The following is a 21,201-nucleotide window of genomic DNA, read 5'->3' as shown; positions in this document are numbered from 1 at the left end:
TGTAGCTCAAGGTTCAATCTCCAGTGTGAAAATAAACAAACAAATCTTCCCCCCAAACACATCCTTTTCTGAATTTCTGAAGATTTGCTGATGTTATCACTGATTACAATACATGCACAAGTTACTGTTTTGGTTTGAGGGTGTCCCCCAAACATGCATGTGTTAGAACCTTAATTCTGCATGCCTGGAATCCCAACTACTTGGGACACTGAGGCGGAAGTATCATGGGTTAGTAACTTAGTAACTTAGGAAGACCCAGTCTCAAAACAAAAAAATATAAGCCAGGCATGTGGTGCATGCCTATAATCTCAGGGGTTTGGGAAGCTGAGGCAAGACAACTGCAGGTTCAAAGGCTGCCTTAGCAACTTAATAAGGTCCTAAGCATTTTAGTGAGATCCTGCCTCAAAAAAACAAAAAAGGTGGTAGGGATGTAGCTCATTGCTAAAGTGCCCTTAGGTTTAATCCCTGAGTAGCGCGCGCGCGCGCGCGTACACACACACACACACACACACACACACACACACACACACACACACACACACACTTCTTCAGAGTGGCACTGTGGGGATGTGGGGCCTACAGAGAGGACGTCCTGGAAGTACAGCCCTCAGGAAGGGGTTAGCTATGTTGGGATTTTGGCGCTGTTTCTCTCTTGCACAGATGCCTTCTCCTTCATTCCCATTTCTCTTCCCACGCACTTATATCATCATCTAAGATCAATATTTGCAATCACTTTTCCTTCTGAATATCTAGTTAGAGTTTGGGAGAAAAGGTTACCTCCAAAACAGGGCATAGTGGTAGAGGATGCTAGCAATAAAGTAGAACTAAAATACTTACTGACTGGATTTGTTATTATTGTTATTATTTTAGTTGTCAATGGAATTTATTTTATTTATTTATATGGTGCTGAGAATCGAACCCAGTGCCTCACACATGCTAGACAAGTGTTTTACCACTGAGCCATGACTCCAGTCCATTGATTGGATTTTTAAAGGTACAACTCTCCTTTCTTGCAGTCACCATTTGAAAACTTCTTTCTGAAGTGGGGTAAGAGATTCCATGAAATTCTGAGTACATTTAATGTGGTCAAATGTTGCAGTTGGTAGGAAAAAAAAGCTGAAAAGCTCAAATGATAGGCTACTGAGACATACTGGAATTCTAATATATCCTGGTCAATATGTTGGCTTTAAAAAGATAAGCATATGGGAACAGCAGCTCTGTTTCATGCCAGGCAAAGGCTCCACATTGTGTGGGTTTCCCACTGTAACAGCAGTCCTACCATATGGTGTGGCTTTTGTTGGCATAGGAAGGATAGACAATGCCAAAAACTCCATGTGCTATTTTGGGTCATGAAATATGATAAATTCCAAATTTAAAACATAAGAATTTTTGAAATTAAAAGAACCTTTTAAAGATTTTAAAAATATTAGATTTTAATCATTTAAGGCTCTTTAGGCAACATCTCAGTCTTTCAAAGAAGACAAAAATTCAAACAAAAGTCAAGAGATAGAAAATAAACTTGGTAAAAATTTTCTGAAAAAAAATCTTTTGAAGATTTAAATGAAACCTCTTTTTAGTTATACTATAAATACAAAGTTGCAATGTACAGAAACAGCTTTTAGAATACTACATTTTGATAATGTCAAACAAGGACAGTAGCCACAAGAAGTTGGACAGCTTATCAATGAGAATACCTGTATTACACTCTAACTGCTTCTCCAAGGTTTTTGCTCAATAACACAATAACCTCAGTCACTCAAACAAAGTGATCTAATATTTGAAATCAGACTAACTCTGGAAAGATTCATGTTGAACACAACAAGTTATTTATTTAACCACTAATCAACTCAACCCTAGACTTGAGAAACAAAGTTTAGAATTTTAAAATCTACAGTTTCAAATTGGGGCTAGTAATACTAATTTCAGGAAAGAAAAATTTTGAGCTTCCTTACTTGTTTCAATGCTAACCTTTCCCACAAGCCTGTTCCTTTTCCCTGAATTAGGTTAATTATAGGTAATAAAAATAGTTTTTCATTTGCCCTGTGCTAGCAAAATGGGTTTTATGAACTGCTTTATAGAAGGTAAGACAATTTTTAAGATAAGATCAGGTTGAATTTAAACTTGCAAGTGAAAATTTCGCTTTCCTACCTTTCAATACTCTGCACAACAATAGTTAAAAACCACCCAGAACAAGGTGAACTATAAAACGTTATTTAACAGTTACCTAAAGAGGGCGTTGGTCTGGACAACCCAAATATGTAGAAATATCCGTACAAGATGCAGTGGTTTTCAAAATGAATCAGTATTAACATTACTTGACAGAATGGAAATTCTTGGACACTAGATCTAATGAATAACTGGATTCATGATTAGGGCCCAACAATCTGTGTTAATTTAATAAACCTTCCAGGTAATTTAATGCGTGTTCAAGTTTAACAAGCCCTAAGACTGGCTTTGAACTTTCAATCCTCTTGCCTCAGCCTCCCAAACCAACAGCAGGGATAGGGTTGTGACTCAGTGGCAGAGGTGGACAGGGTTCCATTCTCAGTACCACATAAAAATAAATAAATAAAATAAAGGTATTGGTGTCCATCTACAAACTAAAAAAATTTAAAGGAGGGAAGGGAAAAAATAACAGAATGAATCAAACAACATGACCCTATGTAAATTTATGATTACACAAATGGTATGCCTTTACACCATGTACAGAGAAACAACATGTATCCCATTTGTTTACAATTAAAAAAATTTTTTTAAAGGAAAAAAAAAGAATCAATGAGGCAGAGGTACTCAGGTTGTGTTTTTGTTTTTGCTTTGGTACTGGGCATTGAATTCAGGGGCACTTAACCACTGAGCCACATCCCCAGTCCTTTTTTGGGGAGTAGGGGGTGGTACTGGGGATTGAACTCTGGGGCACTCAACCACTGAGCCACATCTCCAGTCCTATTTTGTATTTTATTTAGAGACAGGGTCTCACTGAATTGTTCAGAGCCTCGCCAAATTGCTGAGGCTGGCTTTGAACTCTCTTGATGCTCCTGCCTCAGCCTTCTGAGCCGCTCGCTGGGATTACAAGGGTAGGTCATGGCGCCTGGCAGAAATACTTAGGCTTTTGATGTAAGGAAGCCAACGTATACGTGTGTGTGGGAGAGGAAAGAGAAAATGATTATTGACAAAAAGTACTATTATTATTTGCAGTATTGGGAATGAACCCAGGGGCACTTTATCACTGACCTATATCCCCAATCCTTTTCATCTATTTTAAGACAGTCTCATTAAGCCACCCAGGCTGCCCTTGAATGTGTGCTCCTCCTGCCTCAGCCTCCCAAATTGCTGGGATTACAGGCGGGCACCACTATGCCCAGCCTGAAAAGCAATTTAACAACTTTTTCTGTCATACATTCTGTTGTCGTTTTCTGGACTACTAATACCAAGACATTACAAATGAATCATAGGTCCATGACAGAAGGAACTGAGAAATGCTTTTTAGGTTTTGCATAATCATATCTTCTCCTTCCTTCGAATGCTTTAAAATTCTTTTTTTTTTTTGTAATAAAAACACCTTTATAGTTTAATTTTTCCTACCAGTCTTTCGCATTTCCTATGGAAGAGTTAAGTAAGTCTTTTCCAAAGAAGTATGAAGTTTATAAAGTTTCAGTCACTGCTATGACCTAGTTTGGGGAATGTAGAAAATAGGTTATATAAAAAATTTCCTGAGCAATCAAAAGCGTATTCAACATCTACCTGAGATACAGCATTGTCTTATTAGAGGATAGATTGATATATTTTCCTTCAAGTGCCTCTTTGGGAGATTCAAACTGCTGAACTGCAGTTCATTTGCTTAAGACAGTGTTTAACTTGGACTTTGGCTCTGACTTCTTCCACCACTTTCAGAAACATTTTAAGTTCATAGTTGAGTTCCAGGACCTTGTTTTACTTCTTTCTTCAAAGTATGACTATTCAGACAGATTCTAGTTTAAGAGTATCAATTAAATGGTAATTTTCTGGAACATTCTTTAAAATAGGTGTAGGTGTAAACTCCACACATTTTCAACTTGAGCTCTCATATCCTGCCATTCTTTGATCTTATGGCTTCCAGAGGTTGAGTTCTCCCTGTTTATCCAAATTCCATAACAATTGGTAAACAGTTTTTTTTTTTTTTAATAAAGAGAAATAACTATCTGCTAACAGTTTAGACTCTTTATACAAAGATACAGTTCATTTATCTAGATTTATTATGGAATTATTCAAAATCTTCAACCAAAGCAAATGTATCCAACTTTTTCTATCATCTCAATGACAGATATATTTAAGAACCAGGTACAACACAAAATAGTCATTTATAGGAGATAACCAGGGAATTATTTTTTGCACAGTGTTAAAAAAATAATTTGTACAATTCTTCAGCGTTTTTTGTTGTTGTGATGCTCCGTTAATTTTATTGTCAACCCATTAGTGTCACTCAAAACTCTCTAGCATTTTCCACCTTTATTCATACAAAGGATGCAGAGAACTAGTCCATGATGAATGAAATGTGCTGCTGTTGTTTAGGAAATGTCTTGTGCTTTACAGTCCATGACTTATGCCACATTCATTCATTCAATGACAATGACAAAAACAAAACAAAATAGTGAGCTGCTGCTATATCAAGACTCAATGTACAATTGTCACATTTTAATTTACAAAGAAAACAGATTCCCCTATCCTCAATTTAGCTGTCACCCAGTAGAAGGAGACAGCTATGGAAACAAATAAATGACAGATATAATGATAGAGGCTGCAGTTTCAGGAGGCAGAGTGCAAGGGAAGGAGGCTGGTTTTGGCTGGCTGACTGCTTGGGGCATGGGGAGGGAAGAGGTCCAGGGAGATGCTGATGCCACAACTGAGGCCTCAACATGGGGCATGTGCGCCCAGGTAGATCGTTGGGGGTTGAGGGGCAATGGCAGAAGGCAGCATTTGTTTTTTTTAAGTGTTACTTTGTTCCAAAATTATTTAAGACAGGGCTTCTTCAATAAATAGGTGAGACTCCTACATTTTCTCAATTTATTCCTGCTAAATAGGAGTTGGTCACTTCAACTCAGCAGATGGGACTGCATTAAACCATGATGAAAATGAATAGGCAGGAAAAGAACTGTTCAATGGTCAGGAACTTTGGTAAAGTGCAGGAATAAAAGTACTTTCTGATGGATGTATCTTATTAATGTTCCTTTTCTCTACTGGCAAAAGTCAGTGGCATCATTTTTGCCACTTTAGCTCTTCGCTCAATAGCGTACCTAACAGATGCACAAATAAAGATGAAATGCTAACAGAAGACGTAATTTCTTTCAGATTCTTTATAGGACTTCATGATGGAATGGGGGAAAAAAACTCTAGTCATAACTGTACACGGGGATACTAACTAAATGGAATGTTCTTACATATGGGTAAAGTGATCACTGCAGTAGTTTTAAAAATATATTCACAAATTGCAATTTTTCCTTCACTGAAAACTGGATCAGGTCACCAAGCTCCCCAAATCATAATCTTATCTTTGTCTAGTAGCTCTGACCCAGATTGACAAAACATAAAATAGGGTAATTATTCATGATGTGAAAGGACCTACTATACAAAAACCAAACAGAGCTTAAAACTTAGCACAAGAAAGCTTCCTTCCAATCCTCAAGTTCTTCCTTACATTTAAAATGTAATTCCATGGCCCAAAGAAGAACTTGAAACCATTTTTATGTTTTCGTGTAAAATAACTTGCATGATCAAGGCAACTGTTAGTGTGCATTAATCAATCAGTTTTTGTAATACAGTGCAGAAAACAGCAAAAATTTCACCTGCTACACAGCATGGCAGAAAAAGTCTCTTGCCAGATTCTCCTATAGCAAGAACAAGGATCATCGCTGGACTTCCCCTTACTTATTTATGCTAAGGAACTTGGATTGGAATATATACACCCATGATGTTTTGTTTTAGAATATCATATGATTTCATTTGGCAATGGATAAAGTTTCTTTGATCTAATAATTAAAATTATTACCTAATTTTGAATAAAGATTGACCAGTGGCTCGGAAACATGCTGAGTTTCAAGAACAATTAGCCTAGGAGTTAAGATTTCTGTGGAAAACAATTACTAATTCAGAGACAAATATAGCTGGTAATAATTCAATCTATTTAATATTACTCTAAGAGTTAATTTCAAATTCCTATATCATACCCCCCATCCCATTTACTCTTATTACAATATAAGAAAGCAAAGCAGTTCTACAGTACCCTAGGAGATACCCATTTAGTATATAAGGAAAATGGCAAGATGATGGAAATAAGCAAAAATTAGTTTCTTCTGGGTTCTTTCCCCATCTTTTCTTTCTCCCTTTACCTCTCCTTTTTGCAGTCTTGGGGATCAAACTCAAGAGCCTCTCATACAGTATACAGTAGGCAAGCACTGTATCACTGAACAATATTCCCTGCCCAAAAATGTTCTCTTTTGTTCAGTACATGTTTTTCCCAAATAAGTAGTATGTGTTCTATAAAAAGGGATGTATTTTATTTCCCCTTCAACATAGGGGAAACTAATTAAAGATCCATGCTCTTCAACGCAGGAAAATTTCTACTAAAGAACCAAGCTGGCTGTTACCAGATAGTGCCCCAGACCTCTTTTGGATGTTTCTGGGATACAGTTTTCTCAGATCTTCAGTCTTTTTAGCTTCCTGATACTTGCTCAGTCTCAGAACTCCTGACCCAAACTTTTGGCCTGTTTTCCTGCAGCTTCTGCAGTTGGATTAGGATCTGAATTAACCTTGCCAGAAGTTTGGCCTACAAGTATCTGCAAATTGTCTTCAACTCCACCTACTCACACCTTTGTAGGCCAAGTGTGCACCCACAGACCAGCCTATACTCTGGCTGTGCTCCAGACACAGAATTTCCTGCATATTTTAGCATTTAAAAACCTCTATGATTAAAATGTTCCTTTAGTGGAGAGTCTTACTGCTCACTTTAGCTAATCTGTAGTGTTTAACTATCCATAAATAAAGATCCATAAAAATAAAATTAAAAAATCGAATTCTTATGTATTTACAGAAAAGTATGTAATAGTTGAGGTAAGGATTAACAAAGTAGTAGAATCAAAGGCTCTGAATTTCTTCTAGTTTTGCTCAACTCTCAACTCTGAAGCACACAAGTAATAACTACATAAGCGAGTTTTGCTAACTCCAAAACAGTGGGGGTGGTGGGGGGGTTAGCTGGCAAAAACTGTCTTCCCCTAGTAATTATCTTTAAAGTGTGGTGAGTAAATCCTTCAACAAAATTATAAAGTACTTTACTGATGGAGCAGGGAATGTAGCTCTGTGGTACAAGTATTTGTCTAGTATGTACAGGGCCCTGAATTCAGTGCCCAGAAACACACACACGAAGGCACTTTACTGTTCCTGAACAGTGAAAATTTGACCACATTTCTTTTATGGAAATGCAGTTAATTACGTATTAATTCATTATAGGCCATGATAGTGTTGTTCTCATTTGTCTACAAAATAGAAGTAGTCTGTCTATATATAATTAGACAGTTTCATCTCTGCTCTTACTCCTTAAACTAGAGACTATTACATTATTTTGTGTATAATTTGTATATTAGGATAATCTATACAAAAGCTAGTTAATTAAAATTTTTAAAAGAAAAATTTTAAGTGCTAGATATATGCTAACATGAAGAGATGGAGCTCAGGGCTGGGCAATAGCTCAGTGGCAAAGCACTTGCCTAGCATGTGTGAGGCACTGGGTTTGATCCTTAGTACCACATAAAAATAAAAACAAAATAAAGGCATTCTGTCCACCTATAACTGCAAATAAATAAATAAATAAATAAGCAAACAAACAAACAAGAGAGATGGAGCTCAGTGGTAGAGTACTTGCTTATCATGAGCAAGACCCTGGTTTCAATCCCTAGCACTGCAGAGATTTTTTTTTTCTTCCACAGTCTTGGGGATTGAACCCAGGATCCTGCACATGCTAGGCAAGCACTTTACCACTGAGTCACACCCAACCCAACTCTCTTCTTTTCTGAGATTTTTTTTTTTTTTTGCGGTGCTGGGGATTTGAACCCAGGGCCTTATGCTTGCGAGGCAAGCACTCTACCAACTGAGCTATATCCCCAGCCCCCAACTCTCTTCTTTTACCTCTGTCCTCTCCTAATTTTGGATAGTGAACTGTCCAGTTAATCATATCAGTATCTCCTTTGCTGTTCCTCTAATTCCAGTCATGCCTAGAGCTTGGTTCCTTGCCTGCTCTTTCTTCATCACTACTGCCCACAGAGATCACATCTTCCCATAGAGTACAGAGTCTCTACTGATGAGACTTCATTTTCATCTTCAGCCCTGAACTCTAACATACATCTCTGTAAGGTTTATTTGTAGGGTGGGTAGGTTAGTGGGTGTCGAACCCAGGGACAAAACCACTGAGTCACATCCTAGTCCTTTGTATTTTTTTATTTGGAGACAGTGTCTCACTAAGTTGCTGAGGGCCTTACTAAAATGCTGAGGTTGGCTTTGAATTTGAAGATCCTCCTGCCTCAGCACTGCCACTGGGATTATAGGCATATGCCACTGCACCCAGCATTCAGATTCCTCTTCTTCTCCTTCTTCCTTTTTTTTTGGTGTGTGTGTGTATGTGTGTGTGTGTGCTAGTGATCAAACCCAGGGCCTCACCATGTGCTAGGGAAACCCTGTACCACTGGGCCATATCCCAGTTCTCTTTTCAGTTTTTTTTTAAAGCATTCTTTTTTTTTTAAACCTTTATTTTATTTATTCATTTTTAAGTGTTGCTGAGGATCGATCCCAGTGCCTCACACATGCTAGGCAAGCACTCTACCACTAAGCCACAACTCCAGCCCTCTCTTTTCAGTTATTAATGCACTCATCTTGAACATCACTGTCACCCAAAATATGCCTAAAACAGAATTGATTTTTTACTCTGAATTTCATTATTTTTTAAAATAAACCTTTTTTGTTAGAATAACTTTATTTAGACTTACATAAAATTGCAAAGACAGCACAGAAAGTTCCTATATACTTTTTCAGTTTTCTCTCTTTGGTTTGTTTGTTTTGGTACTAGGGATTGAACCCGTTGGTGCTTACCACTGCGCTACATCCACAGATTTTTTTTTTTTTTTTTTTTTTTTTGGTGGTGGTACTAAGGATTGAACCCAGGGCCTCATGCATGCTAGGTAAGTGTTTTACCACTAAACTATATCCCCAACATCCTGTCCCTGTTTATTTTAAGACAGTGTCTCGCTAAATTGCTGAGGGTCTCACTAAGTTGCTGAGGCTGGCCTCAAACCTGCACTCCTTCTACATAGCTAGGGTACAGATTATAGGGTGCGCCCTGCCAGGTTTCCCTATTGTAAAAAACATTTTTATGTAATATAATTTGCCACAACTAAGGAAATGACACTGATACACACTATATTCAGGTTTTACTAAGTATTTTACTATACTTTAGATGGTTAATTTTGCCTGCTAACTTGACTGGGCCACAGGGTACCCAGACATTTGGCCAAACCTTGCTCTGGGTGTCCATATGGTGTTTATGGATGAGACTAACATTGGAACTGATAACAAAGTAAAGCACTCCCCTGTCTCAATGTGATTAGGTTCCATGCCATCAACTGAAGGCCTGAACTGAACAAAAAGCCTTATTCCCCTCAACCCTGTTTCCATCAAGAGAAAATTTTCTTTTGCCTAATTGCTTTTGAACTAGACTTTGAGGTCAGGTTTTTCCCTACCTTCAAATTTTAACTGGAACACTGATTATCCCTGGGTCTTGAGCCTGCCCACATTTGAACTAGAACTACACTACTCGCTCTCCTGGGTCTCCAGCTTGGTGACTGCAATTTTGGGACTGCTGGCCTCCATAACAGCATAAGCCAATTCTTAATAATAGATCTCTATCTACATATTGACATATACATATATCCTATTAGTTCTACTTCTCTGGAGAACCCTAAAACACTAGGTAAAATAGTAGGTATTTTATTCAGAGTTTTTTCTGTAGAATGCGGAAAAAAAAAAGTAGTATTATCTAATGTTCCTTTCATGTTTCAGGACCCCCATCCAGGATTTAGTCACCATGATCTTCTTAGCCTTCTTGTTCCTGATGATCTCAACAGTTTTGAGGAAGTGTAATGAAGTATCTTGTACAATGTCCCTAAACTGGTTTGTGTAATATTCTTCTCAGATTACAGGCTTTGGGGGGAGATCACAGAGGAAAGTACCACCCTCAGTACTTCACAGCAGGGGTGTACATGCTATCAACACGACCTCACTGACGGTGTCGACTCAAACGGAGGTAGTACAGCCAGGTTTCAACACAAAATTTTTCCCCTCTCCTCCTTTCCAGTCTACTCTTCAGAAACAATTCACTAAGCTCAGCCCATACTTAAGGGAGACGCAGGAAATGAAGTTCTACCTCCTGGAGGGTAGAAATAGCAACCCATTATTTGATTCTTCTGTATAGAAGATCTGTCTCTTCTCTCCCATCTATTTATTGAACACGTATTTATGTGGGTTTATCTTTGATTCTTTTTTCCCTACATGTTCCATATTTTATAATCCCTGTAAAGTACTCCATGGTCTTTTTTTCCCCCTTTGGTGTTCAGCTTTAGTCAATCTTCTTTCCTTCTGTGAAAACTCTAATTCAGAAATCTCTCATTTTCTCATTTTCATTTTCTAAACAAGCCTCTTCCCTCCCTCCATGTCTTGTTCTGCTTCAATCTGCCTTTTATGGCATACAGCAATACCATTAATAGTCTTAGAGTTTCAAGAGTATGACTTTAGAAAGAGTTATAGAGTATTCCTAGTCCTAGAAACACACCTAGAATATAGAAATTGCATAATAAATACCTGTAGATACACCAAAAATTCTTTCTACCACAGTTTAGTCTCCATGCTATGAAAATAAAAACACCCTATAAAAAATTAAACAGAAACATTTAAATGTCAATTATTGTAAACCAAACATTTCCCTAAGACGTGAATGAAATGTATAGTATATGTAACCATGGGAAGAATGTAAATATAAAAGAAGACAATGTTACGATGTTGCAGAAGTATAACTAAGAAGGTAAGAAAAAGGAAAATGCTTCTACTCAGAAAAAGAATCTAAGTTAAGTCCTTCAGACTACTTAATGGTTTTTTTGTTTTGTTTTGTTTTTGGTATCGGGAATTGAACCCAGAGGCACTTAATCACTGAGCCATATTCCCAGCTTTTTTGTATATTTTACTTAGAGACAGGGACTTGCTGAGTTGCTTAGGGCCTCACTGTTGCTGAGGTTGGCTATGAATTCGAGATCCTCCTGCCTCAGCCTTTCGAGCCCCTGGAATTACAGGTGTGCGCCACTGTGCCCGGCCAATGGTCTTTTAAAATCTGCTTTTCTGAATTTTCTGTAGGAAAAACTCTTAACTACAATTATGTATCCCATACTGTTGGGGGCTGTGCCATGTTGACCACATCGGCATCAAGGAGGTTAATTGACATAAGCACACTCAGGTGATTTATCCTCCACGCACACAGTGTATGCGCATGTGTTCTCGAGCACTCCTAATTGTGCCTGCTTGGAGTGTATGGCCTAATCTTTGCGTAAGAGGCATGGCCCTGCTCTCCGCCTCCTGGAGGTGATATAAGCATAGGCGGAGCGAGACAGAAAAAATCACACAGAAGCGGCTAGCCCATAAGAGCAGCGAGTAGGGGCAGCGGTGGAAGGCAAATCACAGAACAGAGAACTAAGACGCATCACTAAAGCACTTTAGGTAGACGCACCCTTAGTTCACAGGATGCAGGATGCACCAGTAAGAAGTAGCAGACCTTAAGTGAGGTGTAGCATGTCTCTCTTCCTCTAAGCTCTAAGCAAAGCCTGTCCTTCTCTCAAAGTCTCTCTTAAGCAAAGTCTCTTTCTCTCTGATAAGCAAAGTCTCTCTCTCCTCTCAAAGCAAGTAAACCTCATTTCCTCTATCCTCTATAAACAAACAAGCAAGAAAGCAGTGCACTAAAGAGAAAGATAGAAGTAGCTCAGTTTCCAGTCCACCACCCATAAGACCCGTGCAAGTTGTTGCTATCCATGGATTTTGTACCGCAAAGAGCCAGCGACACCATACTATTGGGATCTGCTCTTACCTCCTGGTCTGTAAGTAGGGGATACTGTGATACAGCTTTTTAAGTTATTTACATATGAAATAAGGATAAGTAAGTTGGTGGGGTGGGGGAGAGTGAGAGGCACATACTTTCTTGTGGAGCAAATGGAAGTGTGAATTCCCCAAATACTACTTACTTTTCTTTGTTTTTGTGAATGTTAATAACAATTTTCTGAGTAGAAAGATTAAAAATTATTTCTAATATGGAGATATAAGATTACATAAAGGTATAAAACTATCTAAACCAGCAAAACACAAAAGCTGGGAATAGTGATACACACCTGTAACCCCAGCAACTCAGGAGGCTGAGGCAAGAAGATGGCAAGTTCAATATCAGCCTTGGTAACTTAGTGAGACCCTATCTCAGGGTTGGGGTGGGGCTTAGTGGTAGAGAGATTCTGGGTTCGATTCTCAGCATTAAAAAAAAAAAGTCCTCAAAATACCAAAACTATTATAAAGCTCCAAGATTATTGCTAAGGGCTGATTCACAGCTGGGATCTACAATTCAGGCATGAAACATGAGCACTGACCTTTTGGATCTACCTTTCAGAAAGGAAAAAAGGGTGGGATGAGATGGAGATGTTGTACTTCCTTCACCTTATTTTCTAGTTGGGAGAACATAGTAGTTCAATCCTAATGTTGTAAACAGGTAGAATCTGCAATGCCTGCTCCTTAGAACCTGAAATGAAACTTGGATGCAGTGGCACCCGCCTATGATCCCAGGGCTTTGGGAGGCTAAAGCAGGCAGATCACAAGTCCAAGTTGCCCAGCCTGGGCAACTTAGCAAGACTCTGTCTCAAAATAAAAAAATAAAAAAGGCTGAGAATGTAGCTAAACAGTAAGCGCTCTTGGGTTCAATTCCCAGTACAAAAAACAAACAAACAAAAAACAACAACAACTGAAACGAGAAGCTATTTTTGCTAATGAAAGAAGTGAACATTAAACATCAGGGTTTCCTAGGACCCAGGACTGTTCCTGATCTGGATTGCCTCAGAAGTAAATCTTCCAAGGATAAAAACCATTGCTTCCTGTTCTGACACAGCTTCATATGGCGAACATTGTTATGTGCTTCCCAACCAGCATCATGGCTTTCTTTGGGGAATTCACTCCTCTTACTCTTGGTCCAGGTGCTTCAAGTAGGGCCTTACATCTGAGATGGTAGAGAAAAGACTATCCACATAGCATTCCTAACTAGTTCAGGGACTCAGACAATGTTTGCAAACAATGCTGACACAGATAGAGCAAAGGGGATAAAAGCTACTCTGGCCACTTTGCCACAACCTGGAGGCTGTGAAGGAAGCCAGACCAGAAGTAGATGGTAGGTGAGAAACTAGAGTCCCAGGATCTAGCTAAGCCTGATGCCTGTGTTACCCCTTATCTTTAGAGCTACAAGGCAAATTCTCTTCCTAGCTTAAGTTAGCTTGGATGGAACTCCCTGTTACTTAGTATAAAGAACCACAGAACTCCTAACTGACAGAGTAACAACATGCACATTTTACTTAAACCTCACTCTGATAAAACTGAAACATGAGGATAATTTGGTTTTTTAATCTAACCCACATATATTTAAAATTGCAATGACAATTTTTAAAGAAACCCTATGGGACTATGCATATTGTATGCTAAATGCAATGTGTCACCCAAATTTATGAGAATATGGAAAAAAGGAACATATAATATTTTTAGGATATTAAAGATAATTATTCTGTACTCTGGCAAATGGGCCTGTTTAATCTTAAAACACATGTAACAGTGACTTCTGCTTAGTACATTCCAAAAGTAACATGACGCATTTTCAATCCTGCATCTATCAAATCTCACTGGGATCGATTCATCTTATAAATTACATTTTTCAAGAAGGCCTAGAAGAGTTACTAAATTCTCACCTGTTTTTTAATGGGTAGAGAGCAAAGACTAATTTTACATTTCAGCAATAAATTATCTTTACAGATCTCTGTTGCAGCTATAACATGCTGAAATCTAAAGGGAGTTTCCATGATAGTGTCACAGAAGAAAGAATCAAACACAAGTATTGAAAAGCTACTCTGACTCTTTGGAAGGCCCAGAAGCTGACGACGTGCAAGCAGTCCTGGAAAAAAGTTGCTACATTTATTTCCTCAGACTTAAGTTTGTAAAATCGAACCTACAAAAATAGTTCTGTGGTTGTTGGTTTGTAGTAGGTGCGACTACAATGTGTCAGGCGTGGTGGTGCTTGCCTGTAACCCCAGCAACTTGGGAGGATGAGACAGGATCCCAAATTCAAGGTTAGACTCTGCAATTTAGCAAAATCCAGTCTCAAAAACTAAAAGGCCTGGGGATATACTTCAGTGGTGGAGTCCTCTGGGTTCAACCCCCAGTACCAAAACACAAAACGAAACAAAAAACTACTACAAGGAATAAAGAGAGAAAACAAAGGAAAAAAATGTCTTAAAAAGACAAGTTTAAGAGGAAAACATTCAAGCTTTCACTATGAACAGCAGAATCAATTACTGGTACAAAAATATAGTTAAGTGTTTATAACCTGGTAAACATTAACACACTCAGTTTTGCAATTCTAAGTGTTATGACCTATTCAATGCTCAGAATAACTCCAGTTTAACTTAACAGTGACTTTTTCAGTCACTATATGACCCTAGATGTAATTCATTATACAAAATATAAACATCATTGTTGATTTTAATGCATAATAAACCAAAGTACTATGTATGAGCATGTTACAAAGCACATTAACAGTTGCCAAATCCCATAAAAGGCAAAATTTTCATTCCTTATGGTACAACTACATTTATTTCTTCTTTTGCTTTTGTCAAATTTAAGTTTCAATATGAATGGAGGCAAAATCACTACATACCAGCTGTTAAGCATGAATTTACCATCATGTCAATTTGATTAACCTTCTGTTTTCTTCTACACGGCTCTAAAACATTTGTTTGGATGTTTAAGACATTTGAGACAAACCTCAAGACCCAGGAATTTTAGCAGCAGCTTACCAAAATAAATGATCTTCCTAAAATACTCAATTACCTTACTTGCTACCTTGGATAGTCCAGAGCAGCAAAATAAATGACATGGGGAGTGGCAACAAAGCCACTTGCTGAGTATTAAAAAAAAAAAAGGTGTCATTTCCCCAGCATGGAAGTATGTAAACATAACAAAAAAATAATTAGGTAAACAAAGATTTTATTTTAGTGGAAGGGGAAAAATCTTTAGGAAACAAAATAAGTAGATGAAGTTTTTCACATCTTACCTCTAGGCCTTACACAGAAGAATGTAAAATAACTATTACTTTGCCACAGAGATGTAAGGGAGTTTAGAAAAACAGTTCATTGTAAGGGGAAAAAAAATCCTAAACCCTCAAACAAATTTAAATTATGGGCCTGAACTTCTTTCAAAGTAAGACTTTTCTTTTGTTCTGGGGATTAAGCCCAGGGGCACTTAACCACTGGGCCACATCCCGGTCCTTTTTTATATTTTATTTAGACACAGGGTCTTGCTGAGTTGCTTAGGGCCTTGCTAAATTCCTGAAGCTGGCTTTGAACTCACGATTCTCCTGCCTCAGCCTCCCAAGCCACTGGAATTACAGGCTTGCGCCACTGTGCCTGGTTTGATATAAGACTTTAACCACAAATTTCCATTAACCATGTCACGGCTCATAAGCTGGCATGGGTGATCTTCTATAACCTGGGCACTCCAATGTCCATTAGTAAGTGATTTTTTTTTTTTTTTTGAGGGGTTGGCCATCACTTTTTAATTCCCAGTCTGAATTTTTCACATTGGTAAGCACTCAATTTCCTACTGCCTGAACACTTCAAACCAACTTAAGACATGTATTATGAGCTTAAAGATAGCAAAAGTATTTTGTTTCATCCCTTTTATTTCTGCCCCCAATACCAGTACTGGGAACTGAACCCAAAACCTCTGACATCCAGCATGTTAGGCAAATACTCTACCATGAAGCTACACTCCCAGCTCCCTTTTTTCTTTTTGCCTGGAACATGTGATCTTCTTACCTCAGTCTCCCTAGTCAATGGAATTATAGGCATGTACCACTATACCTGGTTTTATTTCATCCTTTTTTAACTAAAGAAAAACAAACTTTTCTCTAGCCTGTGGCGTAAATGTGCGTGTGTACGTGCATGTATACGTACATGCTTAAGGTGAACGTTACCTACTGAAAATGACTCTTGGCTTCTACTCCCAAAATGTGAATCCCAAAAGATTTAATTTTTAAAGATCTGCATATATCTTCCATTAGCAAAGTACTTAACCAAAAACCTAAATCTGATACACATGTGAATGAACAGCAGGGGAGGAAAAAAAAAAAGATGTGGCTATGTACTTCTGGTAATGGCAGGTGGGATTATCTCAAATACCCCTCTAACTATAAACAACTAAAAATGTGGGAAGATAAAAATCTTAAAAGCAACAAAAACTAACAATACTATAAGGCATTACTACACTACAGCAGACAGGGAAAAGGGAGTACAAACCCAAAAGCACAGACGCTCAGAAGTTTACTTTTGTCTTGAAGGTATTCCTAAACCCATCAAGGAGATTCCCCTTTTTGAAGGGCCATGGAGGCAAAAATCAAGCCCAAGACCTGCCCAAGATAGGAAATCTAATAGATAGTTCCAGGTTTAAGCTGGCATCTCAAAAACACTACATCCTTAAGGCAAGGGCAAACCAGATGTAAACCAGCCTCTTCACAGATCTGAGCATGGATCTGAACAATTGCAGTGTTTCAGATATCTCACACTGTGAACATTATTTAAGATGGTCTTTGAACGCGAGTGGTACAAACTGCCTGGCACAAGCAAATAGAAATCTTTCTGAAAAACAGCATTTTTACCCTAGGCCCCAAATGATCTCTACCACCAAAAAAAAAAAAAAAAAAAAAAAAAAAATTCCCAAAGACAATGAGCAGCATACAGTAAAAATAACTACACATACTATAAAACAAGATATGATGAATGAGAATTAAAGAAACAGATCTTAAAAGAACTTCAGAGGACTAAGAGCCTATTTTAGGGATAGGGTATATACTTAGCAAAGGCACTACCATGGGCTCAATTTCCAACACACCCAAAAAGACTTCAGTTAGTTGAATTATCAGAGAAAGATGATAAAATAATCATATTTGCTATGGTAAAGCTTCAGTACCCAGGAAAAAATAGTCATTAATATTTATTCTTTTAAAATATTAATGAAAAATTTTCAGGAGAATAAAGTAAAAGTGAGAAACCATTTGAAATGTCCAATAGATATTTAATCACAGTAAACTCAAATATTTATTCTATATTTTTTTTGGGTTTAAAGACATGTGGTGTCCAGCTGCTTACCTCCTGCCATTCACAAATGTGGAACAAATCCATCTTGTAAATACTGATTGTATTTCAAATACATCTTTAATAGATCATAGCTTATCATTACTTCTGGTCCTCCTATGTGCACTTGCATCATTAGAATCCAGTGGTTTTTTTACCTTGTTTTGGAGAGGTGGGGTGGCTACTGGGATTGAATCTGGGGTGCTTCACCTCTGAGCAACACTCCCAGTCCTTTTTGTTTTTATTTCAAGACAGGTTCTCATCAAGTTGCTCTGGGTCTCACTAAATTGCTGAGGTTGGCCTCAAACTTGTATCCTCCTGCCTTAGCCTCTCGAGACGCTGAGATTACAGGCATGCACCGCCACACCTGGTTAGTTTTGAAAGTTTTGATGGCTCATAATTTTGTTGAAAAGAGAACTGTCTCTTTTGTGCTCCATAAGGGCAAAACACTTTCATCTTTATATTAATAAAAACCAACAGTAAGGCTAGGGTTGTGGCTCAGTGGTAGAGTACTTGCCTGGCATGTGAGAGGTGCTAGGTTCGATCCTCAGCACATTAAAAAAAAAAAAAAAAAAAAAAGGTAAATAAATAAATAAAGGTATTGTATCCATCTACAACTTTAAAAAATTAAAAAATAAAAACCAACAGCAAATAAAAAATATTAAAAACCCACAACAAATAACACTACCAATGGATATTTTCATTTCTATATCACCTATTTCCTTCTATTTATCTTTGTCTACACACGACATCAGCATTTGTCTAGTAAATTTTAGTTGTCTAGTAAATGTTGGTGCAAAAACATTTTAAAAGATTGTAAAACCACTGCCACAAATCCTTCCAGCATAAAGAACTGTCCCATTCCACCCAAAAAATCCAATACTATGATAATTTTATATACGCACACACACGTTTTTGAGGTGGAGTCTTCCTATGTTGTCTAGGCTGGTAACCCAAATTCGTGAACTCAAGTGATCCTCCTCCCTTAGCTTCCTGAGTAACTGCTTGCCACTGTACTCATTTTATATATATAATTATATAATACATATGTATACACATATACATATATATTTTTGTTGTTGTTAAGACCAAGAATCACTTTTTTTAAGGCCATGAATCACTCTCATTTCTTTAACTACAGCCCTATGGATCTTTTATTACTAAGCACATGTTCTCCTACTGAACTACATTCACAACCCAATTACAGCCCTTTGGACATGACACTCTCACTCACACCATCAAAATATTAACCCAGTACAAAAAAAAAAAAAAAAACTAAGTCTCAATCAGGCACAGGGGCACACACCTGTAATCCCAGCAGCTCAGAGACTAAGGCAGGAGGACTGCAGGTTCAAAGTCAGCCTCAGCAATTTAGCAAGGCTGTAAGAAACCTAGTGAGGTCCTGTCTCAAGATAAAAAACAGAAAGGGCTGGGGATGTGGCTTAGTGGTTAAGCACACTTGGGTTTCATCCCCAGTCCTGGGGGTGGTGGGGGCTTCTAATTCCTTCACCCTTTTGAATCTGAGCTTGGCCACCTGATTGCTTTAGTCAATGAGACATCAGCAAATGTGACAGCAGAGTCTTGAAAATGCCTGTGCACTGAAGCTCACCATTTCTGCATTGCTTTTAAGCCTAGCAACACTGAAGAGTTTAGGCTACCCAGCTGGATGAGAGACACTGCCCATTGTTCCTTTCATCCCAGCAAACTACCAGATAGGAGTCCATCTGGATCTGTCCAGGCCCCAGCTGACCCATCAAGTGACTACAGACTCTGAATGAGCACACCAGACACCACAGAGACCAGAGACAAGCCATCCCTTTGGGCCCTACCTAAATACCTGACCCTCAGATTTAGGGGCAAAATAAGTGGTTGTTGCTTCTAAATCATTAAGTTTGGGGTAGCTTGCTGGGTGCAGTGGCACACACCTGTAATCCCAGCTATTCAGGAGGCTGAGGCAAGAGGATCACAAGCTCACGGCCAGCCTCGGTAACTTAGCAAGACCCTATATCAAATTTAAAAACTTTATGGGGCTGGGGAGATAGCTCAGTCAGCAGAGTGCTTGTCTTGCAAGCACAAGGTCCTGGGTTCAATCCCCGGCACCACAAAAAAAACCAAAAAAACAAAAAAAACTTTTTACTGGTTCTGTAGCTCAGTGGTAGAGTGGTTGCTTAGTACATGCAAGGATCTAGGTTCAATCCTAAGTACTGCAAAAACAAAAACAAAAACAAAAACAAAAACCAAGAGTGTCTTTTATATACTGATGAGATCAGTGATGACTTCCCTAGATACTTCAGGTTGGTAGCTGTTCCCAGGAAGGAACAAGGCATGATTAGAGAGCAGGGACCTTCAGGGAGGGGACCACCAGTGACAACAATGTAACCAGTCATGACTAAAGTAATGAAGCCCACATAAAAAACCTAAAAAGACTGAGTTCTAGGGCCTTCCAAGTAGCTGATCATGTAGAGGTTTCTGGAAAGTGCCCATACCCAGAGAGGGCATTTGAAACTCCATACCTCTTCCCCTTTATCTCATCCTGAGCACTTCTTCCACATGGCTGGTTGTTTAGCTATATTCTCTTCCTTCCCTCCCTCCCTCCTTTCCTTCCTTCCTTCTTGTACCACGAATTGAACCCAGGGGTGCTTAACCTCTGAGCCACATCCCCAGCCCTATTTTGTGTTTTATTTTGAGACAGGGTCTCGCTAAATTGTTTAGGGCCTCACTAAATTGCTAAGACTGGCTTTGAACTCACCATCCTCCTGCTTCAGCCTCCTGAGCTGCTGGGCCACTGACATGCATCACCATGCCTGGCTTTTTTCTTATTTTATATTTTGATACTGGGGATTGATTCCAGGGGAGCTTTACAACTGAATTACATCACCAGTCCTTTTTATTTTGAGATAGGATTTCCCTAAGTTGCTAAGGCTGGCCTTGAACCTGCAATCTTCCTGCCTCAGCCTCACAAGTCTTTAGAATTACAGGCATATAATACTACATCTATATTCTTTGTAATATCCTTTATAAGGGGGGCTAAATGTTTTCTAAATTCTGTAAGCTATCTAGTAAATCAGTCAAACCAAAGGAAGAGATTGTGGGAGTCCTAATTTCAGTCAGGTGATCAGAAGCACAGGTCAAAATCTGTGCTTGCAACTGGCATCTGAATAAGAGGGCAGTCTTGTGGATCTGAGCCCTCAACCTGTGGGATCTAACTGTAGTGGGCAACTGACTCAGGCCTGGATATAAAGTAAACTAAGGACACTGTAAAAATTAGTACCTGGGAAAGGGAGACAGCTCCCTTCCTGCCAACTGGTTTTCAAGTAATCTGATTAGCACCATTCACTCCTTTCTTTTGGATTGTAAAGCACTTTCCCTAGCCTCTAACTATTTTCCTTTGAAGTGTAAAGGCGCCTGTGAAGGCTCTGGGTCCAAGGCTAGAGATTTAGGGAAGGCCTTGTAAGAGGAGCCAATCTCCCTTATCATACTCTGCTTCTGTAAACATGCTTCCAGCATGAAAACCCTTACACACAATCATGTTTTGTTTTGTTTTGTTTTAATCTTGTATACACCTATGTATCATTTTAGACTAGAAAATTTATGATACTAGGTAGCCTATAAATGTGATAAACTGGCAAGGGGCACTCAGAATTGAGAGTGCTGATCTCCTCTGGGCCCGCTGGTGTAAAATAAAGTTTGGTTTCTCCCACTCCTCAACTGCCAC

The 21,201-nt window shown here is 38.6% G+C and overlaps 1 protein-coding gene and 1 long non-coding RNA gene across 2 annotated transcripts in view; one reads left to right on the top strand and one right to left on the bottom strand.

Moving 5' to 3' along the window:
* LOC306649059 overlaps nucleotides 1-20,732 on the top strand; it is a 208,030-nt gene extending 187,298 nt beyond the window's left edge. Inside the window, exons 2-3 of the long non-coding RNA XR_013760566.1 lie at nucleotides 7,717-11,444; nucleotides 12,116-20,732. This is a non-coding gene — a long non-coding RNA (uncharacterized lncRNA). The remainder of the gene's footprint in view (nucleotides 1-7,716; nucleotides 11,445-12,115) is intronic.
* Nucleotides 1-21,201, bottom strand: part of GLG1 (golgi glycoprotein 1) — a 114,215-nt gene that overhangs the window by 65,220 nt on the left and 27,794 nt on the right. The window lies entirely within an intron of this gene.

This window comes from Sciurus vulgaris (assembly GCF_902686455.1).
Source record: "Sciurus vulgaris genome assembly, chromosome: 17".
NCBI lineage: Eukaryota > Metazoa > Chordata > Mammalia > Rodentia > Sciuridae > Sciurus > Sciurus vulgaris.
Note: the sequence above shows the minus strand (reverse complement) of the source record. Positions and strands in the feature narration are given on the sequence as shown.